The sequence below is a fragment of the Rattus norvegicus genome, chromosome 3 (assembly GCF_036323735.1).
Source record: "Rattus norvegicus strain BN/NHsdMcwi chromosome 3, GRCr8, whole genome shotgun sequence".
NCBI classification, from domain to species: Eukaryota; Metazoa; Chordata; class Mammalia; order Rodentia; family Muridae; genus Rattus; species Rattus norvegicus.
The window spans coordinates 32,045,234-32,056,316 of NC_086021.1; the positions used below are offsets into that span (position 1 = coordinate 32,045,234).

Consider the following 11,083-nt stretch of genomic DNA (forward strand, 5'->3'; position numbering starts at 1 on the left):
CGGTCTCTTAAGAAACTGGACCAAGTTACCCCTGGACAAGGTTAGAACTGGCCTCTGAGCAGTGGTGCACGTGGTAACATCTAGACAGCAGCGACTGAGCATCCCTGCACTGCTGAGGTGAAATGGCGGGGGTTCAGGACCAGGATCCACGCGGGTCCTTAGAGCTATGTCCTACACACCTGACCTGTTTTGGGCAAAGCCAGAGCCCTCTAGGGCCCTCTATGAGGCCACCTGGGCAAGGACTATTTTGAGGGAAGTGGAAGCCTTTTTAGAGAAAGCAGCATGTCCCAGGAAGAGGCTGCCCCTGACACTACTCTTCTATTTTAAGTCCCTACTAGGGAGAAAAATGTCAAAATAACTTGGTCTTTTTATTGGCAACTTAGGATGCAAAGTATTTTATTTTTAAACTAAAGTTTGAACACAGATAGCCTAGTTTAAATGAGTTTCCAAGCTGAATGCATTTGCATAGAGCTCAGTTTCTGGCTGAGAAATAGCTCCTAATACCCTATGTGGGTTCCTATGTACTGATCGGTGGGTGGTGAGCTGACCAGCTTCTGCTGGTAACATCCTTTTGCCTTGGTAAGGGCTTAGCAAACATTAGACATTGTTTTAGTCTGACACAGCCAGTGCTGTCCCAAATGTCTCTTGGGAGACCTAGACCATGTACTAGAAGTAGTTTTCATCTCTCCCACTCTCTTATACTTCAGAGATGGGTGTGGACACACTCGCCATGCTGTGCCCATTCACCAGGAGGAAGAAGGCTTGGTTAACATTGAGCTGCAGGCACCTTCTAATTATCTTGATGAGCTTGCTCGTATTCACGTGATCAGGTACAAGAACTTGGTCTTGTCTAGGATGGGCAATTGCTTCTCACCCTTGTATCGTTCTATAATCACTGGGATCTTGGTGGGGTGCTGCTCCCAGATGAGCCAGACATCTTCCACTCTTTGTTCAAAGTTCTGGTGCTGCTTGAAGGTCCTTCTCGGACAGCATGGCAGGCAGGGGTCCTGGGTCAGATGATCTGGCTCCTGCGACAACTACTTCAGCTATTTTTTTTTTCTGAAAATCCTTGAAATGAGGTTTCAAGGAGTGAATGGCTAGCAGATGAAGTTTGGCCCATTCCTCCGAATTTGAAACATGATAATTAAGCAACTATCATCAGAGCCTCTTAACACATCAAATGGGAGTTTAAGTTCAACAGTAGTGGTTTTTAAAAATGGTTGAATCCAAATTATAGGTCCTAAGAGTTAGGTCATTTAACACTGTGAGCTTATCTAGCCTTAATTCTAAAGGCTGCTGGGGCACTGACTATTTCCTTAAAGCACAACCCAAATAATTAAATGGAGGTCATAGATTTATTTTTTTTTCTGAGCCCACCTTAAGCCCAGAGAGAGACAACTGAAAAAACAGTTCCTATAACACTTTTTGTAAGTAGGCTTTTGTGGAAAATGATATAGTCCATATAATGAACCAAATAAGCCTGTGAGTGTTTATCTCTAACTTTTTTGTAAAGCCTTTTCTACAAAGTTTTGGCAAAGGGAAGGACTATTTTTCATACCTTGGGGGAAGACTTTTCATTGATAGTTACGATGTGGCTGTCTTAAGTTTGTAGAGGGAAGAATAAAGGCAAATGGTTTACACTATTGAGGACTCAGAGGAATGGTAAAGAAACAATCCTATAAGTCCATGACTATGGTACTATCCTCCCTAGGAACTGCAGAAGAGAGGACAACTCAGATTGAAGAGCTCCCACATCTTCCCTATTCTCAATTTTTCTCAAGTCTCGTAGGAGCCTCCATTTCCCTGATTTTTTTAAATAACAAATATAGTATTCCAGGGACTATTGGAAGGTTTGGCAGGTCCCATTAGCAAAATCTGTGGCTGCTTGTATCTTGTGTACCAATGGGGCCATTGTTCAACCCATACAGGAGTCTCAGATTTCCAAGTAATGGAGTCAGCAGCCATTTTAAGAGTGGCCCCTAAGAAAAACTTCTTTCAAATCCTAACCCCCATCTATATTATAGGGGGTCATTCATCCACTAGTTAAGCTTTCCATTCAAGTAAGCACATTCTAATAAAACAATAAGTCTCAACCCACAGAGTTTCAGGTCCATTCTCTTAATGGACCTTTCGGAGTCTGTCCCAGGTTTCTAAATCCAGTGTACCTGGTCTGGGTAGCAAGGACTACATTGCTACATGAATTGTAAGAAAGCAACTAATTGAGAAGTACTAACTTTGATTCTCGTTTTCTTTAAAATACTATGCTATGTTATGTCTATAAAGTGTCTTCTTTCTTTAGACTCCTTATGGCCCATGACTTATTTATAGTTTTTGTCCTTTCACCCTCATCTACCTGGTCTATCTCTTACTCAGGGACTCAGGAACCCCTTGGTTAAGTCCTATATGTACTGCAAGTACACTTACCTCTGCAGGTTCAGAGTCAGAGAAAGCCACGAGGCAGTAACAACAGAGCCACCCTGTTCCTTTCTGTAGGAAGCTGTGAGGTCCCGAGGCCCGGGGATGGCACCGTTTTCCGCCTTCCACTCCTTGAGAAAAACAAGTCCTTGAGAAAAACAAGTCCTTATTTGGCTGTTCCTGCTTGGCCTGGTCACTTCCGCATAGTAAAACCTATCCGCTGTCCTCACGTGGCTTGCTAGGATTGGCTAGTGCTAGCTATTTAAGTGTGGTGCAGGGATTTCCCGGGGTCAGAAGATTGTATCAAGGTTCCTGAGTAAATCTGCTTGAAGAAGATCTTTGGTCGTGTCTTCCTTGCTGGTCGAGGTTGGGCGCGACACCTCTCCTCAGTTCTATGGCCCGTGACTCTTCCCAGATGGAAACAGCCCCAAACACAGAGGCAGAGAGTCCTTAGCTGCTTTCTATGTGTCTATCAGCTCTCTGCCACTCTGACAAAAATACCTGAGAGAATCAACTTCAAAAACTGGCAGGTTTATGTGTTCAGAGGCCTCAGTCCCTGACCACTTGAACCAGTACTAACATAGCACTCATGGGAGCAAACACAGAGTGAGGCAGCTGCTCACTTTGTGGAAATTAGCTAGGAAACACACAGAAAGGTGGAGGATCATCTGGGAATGCTATCCACTCAAGGGGACAGTCCCAATGTCCTAACCCCAACACACACACACACACACACACACACTTGGCTCTCATTCCTAAAGGCTCTGGCACATCCTAGGAGAACCATGATGGTGTGGAAATCTTTGTCTCACGAGCCTTGGTGGCATGTGAGACCCACCCTGCCGCACTGTAGAGCAGTCACACTGTTGTGTGGTGCCAGGCCCTGCTGGTGCCAAAGACAGCCCACCTCTGTGTAAGACTTGCTTCAAGGGTTCCAGTTAGACAGGGCGCCCATGGATCAGCCATGTCCTCACACCTGTGCCGTGAGAGGAGTTCCTGAACTTGGGTAACTTAGTGGGATGATTGTGTGGGGAGTGGGAGTGACTCTTCAGAGAGGATAAAGCAAGACTGGGACACGCTATAGGCCACAGCCACACTTACAGGTTAGTGCAGCTCCTCTCTGCCCTCACTACCCCTCCTTGCATGTGCTGTGGGTGTTTTCTATAATCACTGACAAAAGCGCCCAATAGATTAGCATAAAGAAAAAGAAACTGACATACGTCTATGGGTCCCTCATTCCAAGGGATGGCCAGGCTCGGGGCAGCTTCATCCCCATGGCCATTCAGGAGTCTGTGCATATGACTATACGTGTGGTCACCAAAAGAGCCAAGGTGAAGCCTAGACCACAGCTGCATTTGGGAGCCACCCAGCCATGATGGAAGGAGCATGCCCTTGAGGACAGCCACAGCAACTGGAATTCCAATAGCTCCTCTGTAAGTGGCACAGAACTCCAGACCAAAGAGGCCTTTCAGTTACTATTCAGCCATTTTGACCCATGGGGGCGTGCCTCAGGTCTGAACCATCAGCCACACCAGATTGGATGGCACATTCACTTTCCCAAAGCACCATCCAGGTGTCAGCTCTCACACCACTCAGCATCACAGCTGCCTTGGCCTCTTTTCTTGATGCTGTATTAAAATACTCAGACAAAGGCAACTTCATGGGTCAAGGCTTATTCTAGTTCACAGTTCGATCATGGCAGGGACATCAAGACAGTGGCAGCTTATAACCTTCAGACCACAGTCCATTGCTAAAGGAAGTCAGGGCAGGAACTCAGCAGGAACCCAGAGGCAGAAACTAAAGCAAAAGCCATGGAGGAGTACTACTTACTGACTTGTTTCTCATGGCTTGCTCAACCTGCTTTCTCATATACTCAGGATCGCCTGCCCAAGGGGTGGCACCACCCTCAATCAGATGGGCCCTCCCACATTCCTCGCCAATTTTAAAAACGCTCGGTAGGCTTGCCCACGGGCCAATCTTATGGAAGCATTTTCTCTGCTGTTGTTCTCTCTTGTCAGATGACCCTGGCTTGCATCAGGTTGACAAAATAGCAACAGTGTAACCAGGATACACGCTCATTAGGCATCTGGAGGCGAAAGACCCTGTTGCTCAGCCCTCTTGGGAGAAGCCAGCCTCCCAGGGAAGTCGCCATCAAGGTTCTCTGTGGAGGAGTCCAGAGCATTCAGGTATACACAAAGATGCTGGGGTACATTGTGTGAAGGTGTGTCTCTGTATATTCCATTGTTAATTTTGAACTGGCAGAGAGCTAAATGATGGCAGGTTTCTGGTTTCCAGACCCATTACCAGGTGTTCTAGTTTGTAAATATTCCTTCTCCCTCACCTGCCTAAGGCAATCTAGTGTTGTATCTGATTGGCTGCAATAAAGGCCTGACAGCCAATCACTGAGTACACAGTCGGAGATGGAGCTTCTGAGAAAGGATTGAGGCTGAAGATTTACCAGTGGAGATGGATGAGGAACCAGAGCCAAGCAGAGTACACCTGGCCACGTGGTGGGACATAAGCCAGGATTAGTCGGGATAGAGTAGTCAGGAGGCTGCCCAGCTAGGCCTAACTTTAAAGCATCAGTAAGTCTCTGTCATAGTTCTGGTGGGTCCAAGAAAGTCCCAAGATACAAAGAGCTTTCTCAGGACTTGCCTATCCCTGAATCAAGGCTCCCCCCCACACACACTTAGCTGCTAGAAACTCACAAATGTGCCAATTATCAAATGACTTTCTTGTCCATCAATCAGAAGGTTAGACATGACAAGGTTAGACCCTATCACTCAGGCTTACCTCAACTAATGGTCCACTCCCTGAGCCTTGGGGAGCTCTAGCTGTCCCCTTCAACTCTCACCAATGGGAGAGACTCATGGGAACACTGGGCAGACCTCATGTTCTTCCTCTTAATCACACTCCCTTGCTCCACAAGTCCATGCTGCCGGGGGCGGGGAGGGCATAGGAAAACTGGCCCTGTGATACAGAACGGTCACAAACTGTAACTACTTTCCTGGGAAGCTGGCTTCTTCTCATTACAATGCCTGTGTACATACAAGCCCACATACACATACATACCAGATGTATGTATATATGTTTACACATGTGTGCTTAAACATATGAAGACAAGCACACCTGCAAACACTAGTATGCATATATATATGCATATAGCACACATCTGCAAGTACACATGCACCAGCATGAAGGCATACATACTTTGAGGTGTGCATACTCAAGAAAGCACGTGTGGGTGCATGCACACATCTAAGAACAAACTCATGCTCACATCTCCAATCCCATCACTTACATGAGGGAGACCCCTAGAAAGTAGGAGATGCCCAGGATACTGTTGTGATGGTTCGTATATACTTGGTCCAGGGAGTGACACTAGGAGGTGTGACCCTTTTGGAGTAGGTGTGTCACTGTGGGCATAGGCTTAAGACCCTCACCCTAGCTGCCTGGAAGTCAGTCTTCTACTAGCAGCCTTCAGATGAAGATGTAGAAGTCTCAGCTATGCCTGAACTGTGCCTGCCTCGATGCGGCCACGCTCCCATCTTGATAATGTACTGAACCTCTGAACCTGTAGGCCAGCCCCAGTTAAATGTTGTCTTTATAAGACTTGCATTGGCCATGGTGTCTGTTCACAGCAGTAAAACCCTAACTAAGACAGAAGTTGGTACCAGGGACTGGGGTATTGCTGTGATAGGCCTGACCATGCTTTTGTTTGGAAGAATGTGGATTTTGGGACTTTGAATTTGGAAAGTCATGGAATGCTTTAAGTGGGACTTAATGGGCCAACCTAATGGGAATATGGAGGACACTGGTGCTCAGGGTCATTTAAACTGTGTAGACCTGCTGGCCCAAGAGGTTTCAGTGGAGAAGAGCTTTAATATGTGGCCAAGAGACTGTTTTGTAATGTTTTGGTAAAGAACATGGCTACTTTTTTGCCAATGTCTGAAGAGACTGCCCAAGGCTAAGGTAAAGAAATTTATATTAATTGCACTGACAAAGAAAGTCTCAAAAAGCCCAACAGAGACTTTGTTCTCTGGTTAAGTCTGATTAGCATTTTGAACAAGTGTAGCAAGCCTAGAAAGAAAAACTAAAAAATACATGGTTCAAGTATTAAAGGGATACCAGGAAGTGAAATGAAACTGAATCCTCTGTTCTAGGATATAACAGATTAAGGGTTTGGGGGCCGTGATCCTACCCGGCTAAATCTAGATCCAGACATGATGGTACACACCTTAATCCCAGAAGGAAAAACAAAACAGATCTCTAAATTCAAGGCCAGCCTGGGACAAAGCAGGTTCTAGGTGAAGGAAAGCTGAAATCCAGGCCTGGTGAACCATGCATTTAACCCCAGCATTACAGGAGATAGAGCCATGCAGATCTCTGAGTTCAAGGTTAATCTACAGAGGAAGCTCCAGGAAAGCCAAGCTCTGACAGAGAGAGTTGGAAAACAGAAAGCTGATAGTAGAATAAGGCGGGGAGGGGGCATGTTCCAGCCCAGGCAAGCAGCAGAACATGGTAGCTTCAGCCATGTGGCTCTGGCTTTAGAGGGAAAACTAGAAGAGATTAGTGGGACAGTTGATGCTGGTTAGCTGGAGGTAAGAAATTAGCAGTGATTAAGAAGAGACCAGCATCGCTGGGGATTTAGCTCAGTGGTATAGCACTTGCCTAGCAAGCACAAGGCCCTGGGTTCGGTCCCCAGCTCCAAAAAAAAAGAAGAGACCAGCGTCACTGTGGTGAAATCTTTGGGAAGTGTTTTCTGAGAGCACAAAGAAGCTGTGTTCCAGAGATAGCCAAGGTTGTACCTTGTGCTGCAGCTGGACTCGGTAATGTGTAAGAGTCACCAGGGTGGTACTAGTTTTGAAGGCATAAAAGGGTCATGAAGAGCAACTGAGGCCTGGCACTGTGAGAGGCCACGGAAGGTCATTGGTGAAGATGCAGCCTCAGTTGCAATTGATGGCCCAGGACTGAAGGGGTCATACAAAGGAGTGAGGCTTGGCACCATGAAGAGAGCCTAGGAGAGGCTATGGGTGAAGCCTAGGTGCAGCAGAAGACCCCAGTGTATTGGAGATGCCAGGGCCATGGGATGATCACCAAGAACAGCAGCGGCAATGGAGTGGATCAACCTGAGCTTAGAGTGCTACAGAGGACAGAGGTGGAGAAGTGACGCCAGCCCTTTGGAGGAGCCCAGAAGATCATGTGTGGATTCCAGACATTGAAACAAGGAGCTGTAACATTGAAGTTGCCTTGGAGATCCCAAGATGTTCAAGATGCCAGAGTCATGGTCTCTCCGCTGAGGAAAACTGCTAATGGAGTGGAACCAGCCCAGGAAAAGAAGTTTGTTGCAGTCAACAAAGATGCAAAAGGAGGTGGAGATCTGTAGGTTGCATTGACACCAGACATGGAGATGCGGAGTTTGGAGTTTTCCCAGCTGGTTTCCTGTCTCGCTTTGGAGATTACAGTCAAGTGATTGGATGAATCTCAGAAGAGACTTTGAACTTTGGAGTTTTAACAGGGTAAAGACCGTTGCAGACTACAGGGACTTTGAAAGTTGGCCTAAATGTATTTTGCATTATGCTATGTTTAGGTATGGCCCATATGACTCATATGTTTGGACATGCCAGAGAGTGGAATTCGATGGTTTGAATATGCTCAGACCAGGGAGTGGCACTGTTAGAAGGTGTGGCCTTGTTGGAGTGGGTGTGTCACTGTGGGCGTGGGCTTAAGACAACTGTAGATGGGGCAGTTGGTGGCAAGGAGGAGGAGCTTCTTAGGCTGGAAGCAGCACCTCCGGGCAATCTGACTGACGGCTCGGGCACCCTGATTGATGCACCTTCATCACTGCCTCCTTATGGAAACCTCTTCTGGGTAGAGTCCTCCACCCCCCACCCCATCCCCCGGAGCTGGCTTCCACCGGCTCCCTGCCTCAGGCTTTGCTGTCTGTCTGTAATTCAGTGTTCTAGTACAGTTCCCATCCATGCCTGTCCTGCCCCCACTAGCCCTTTAGGATTTCGTGTGCTATAGGGTATAATAAACACTATCACGCTAAGAACTGAACAAGAGCACACATTCTCTTCACAAAATCTCCATGGCTGCTGCTGACCAGGGCAATGTGAGGGCAAAGAGCTCACTGGCCTTTGCCCAGGCTTACCCGGCTTGCAGGGCAAGCACCATGTCCCCACTCTGCCCACCCCACACCTCGTCAGAAGATCCCCAGGACCCAGTTTGCGGACACAGCAGCCATTGTCCCTCCCGTCACAGTGGAGAGTGACCTAAAACCAAGATTCCCTGCTCCATTCTGTGCCTTGTCTGCTACACCCCGCTGACTTTGCCATCAGGAGTCCAGGGACTGACATTTTGCCTGCACAGGTGACTCTCAGAAAACCACCTTTGTCCCCAAAGTCTCTCTGACACTCTGCGGAGCTGCACTGTAGAACCAAGGAGGTGGAGAGGAGCTACACAGAAAGGAGGCTCTGGGGTCAAACCCTTTGAGATCCTCAAGCTCCCTCACTTCCCACAGGAGGCATGGCCAGCCGGTGGAGGCATGTGAATTATTCACATCCTCCTGCGTTTTGCAGACTCTGTGTCCATGACGTCAGGATTGACAGTGCCATTTCCTTCTCCACCACCTGCCTGTACCTTAGTCCCGACCTCCACGATGGCCATGATGGTTAATTAAACAGTTGGCAGGTTGCCCATCTGGTCGTCAGATGATAATTGTGTGAGCAGACCTGACATAATTCAGGTCTAATACAAGAAAATGGATTTGACTTTGGGTGCCACCTTACCCACTCCTTGAGGACTTGAACCCATCAGGGAGCTGTCTTGTGTGTGTCAGAGTACAGGCCAAACTCCTCCCACCACCTCCTGTGATCTACTTAGCCAGTGTCAATGAGTATGGCCAGAGAGAACGGGTGTACCAAGTTATGACTGGTGAAATTTAGCCTGCTCTGAGGAAGATGCCTGGGCTCATATGGGCATCTGCAGGGAGTTTCAGTGACGTAGCAGGGGTCCCTTCTGGGATCAGAATCAGACCCCACCTGCCTTGGAGATCCTAGCAGACTGAAGGTCTCACCCATGGAGATGTAACAAGAATGGTGCAGGTTCAGGACCCAAGTCTGTCTCCCCACACTCCACCCCCTCACTCTGACTGGACCCCAGCAGCTGTTTCCCTGAAATAAACATTTCACTTGAAGCAAGCGCCCGGCTGGCACGGAGTGGCACAGTCCGCCAACAGCCTGAATCCCAGCTTGGCAGCCGGGAAGAACAGGATCTTCTCAAATAAAGCCATGTTTGTTTTTAATTATTGAATTAACTACCGAAATCTTTGCTCAGCTCGCCGTGCTCCGGGGGAAATTAGCACAGAAACGAGTAGTGGAGACAGAGGGTCTGGATTCTCCATGGAGTTGCCTCACCACCTGGCCTATCCTAGGCCCCCACAGCGGTCCCGAGGCTCCAGTTAGTATGACCTCAGCATCTACTGTCTGAAGCGGCCACAAGGTCACCCCTGCCATGAGTGGGCAAGATGGGTTCTCAGGGCACCCGAGGGAAGCTTGGCTCTGACAGGTCCTGCTGAAGAGACCACAGTATGTTGACTACAGAGACACAAGGACACACAGCCTGAGCCGCCTGAGCCCTCAGTGAGAGTTCGGACCCTCCCATCCCAATCCTTCCACTCAGGCAGCAATGCCACACCGATGCCCACCTCACACTGCCTGGACACTCCCATCAGTGTCCACCTGGAAAAGTCCAGTGTGGAGTACAGAATGTGAATGACCAAATCTCCTCCCTGTGAAACAGACCCAAGTACCTCCCCAAGCCATCTGCTTTGGAAGGACACCATGTGGCAGGAGCCATGATAAGGAGTCACTAACTACCTAGGTGACAGTTGCCTGCCCACCCAGGGACCGGAGGATATTGAGGGCCAGGTCTGTGACTCATCAGAAGCAGGTGGCTCCTCCAAGACACAAGGACAGTAAGGGATTCCCTGGGATACCAAAGATCCCATGAAGGTCAAATCAGAGCTCCTGGGGGATCTCAGGGACCCAGAAAATAGACTGGGTGCCTGTAGCCAGGACTCGAGGACCCACGAGAGAAGAGAGGAGCCCGGGCTTGAGACTTCCCATGGAAGCGGCTGGCCCAGAGGAGAGCAGCAAAGACCTGGAGAGATCTGAAGCAAGAGAAATGGATGGAAGAGGGTCTCAGAGGGCAAGACTACTGTCTGGGTTAAAGGATATGGATAAAGACTGACCCTCAGGGGTTGGGGATTTAGCTCAGTGGTAGAGCCCTTGCCTAGGGAGCGCAAGGCCCTGGGTTCGGTCCCCAGCTCCGGAAAAAAAAAAAGAAAAAAAAAAAGAAAAAAAAAAAGACTGACCCTCAGAACACGGAGGATATGAAGAATAATCGGTAGGGTCTAACCTTGGCTATCTTCAGCCTCACGGGCTGGCCTAGCCTGCTTTTCCATCACCTAACGGGTTGCCTCAAATGTGATGTCTCAGTCAGTGAAATACTGGCCTGGCAAGCATGAGGACCTAAGTTCAATTCCTCGGACCCACATAAGCAAGCCAGATGTGGAGATGCTTGTGTAGTCTCAGTGCAGGGAGGCAGAGCCCTGGGGCTTGCTGCCCACACAGCTTAGTCTACTTGGTAGCCAAGCTCTTTGGAT

The 11,083-nt window shown here is 48.4% G+C and overlaps 1 pseudogene; it reads right to left on the reverse strand.

Annotated features, from left to right (window-relative positions):
- Window positions 1-365: 365 nt before the first annotated feature.
- Window positions 366-9,084, reverse strand: LOC103691762 (microtubule-associated proteins 1A/1B light chain 3B pseudogene; annotated as a pseudogene).
- Between the last annotated feature and the right edge of the window lie 1,999 nt (window positions 9,085-11,083).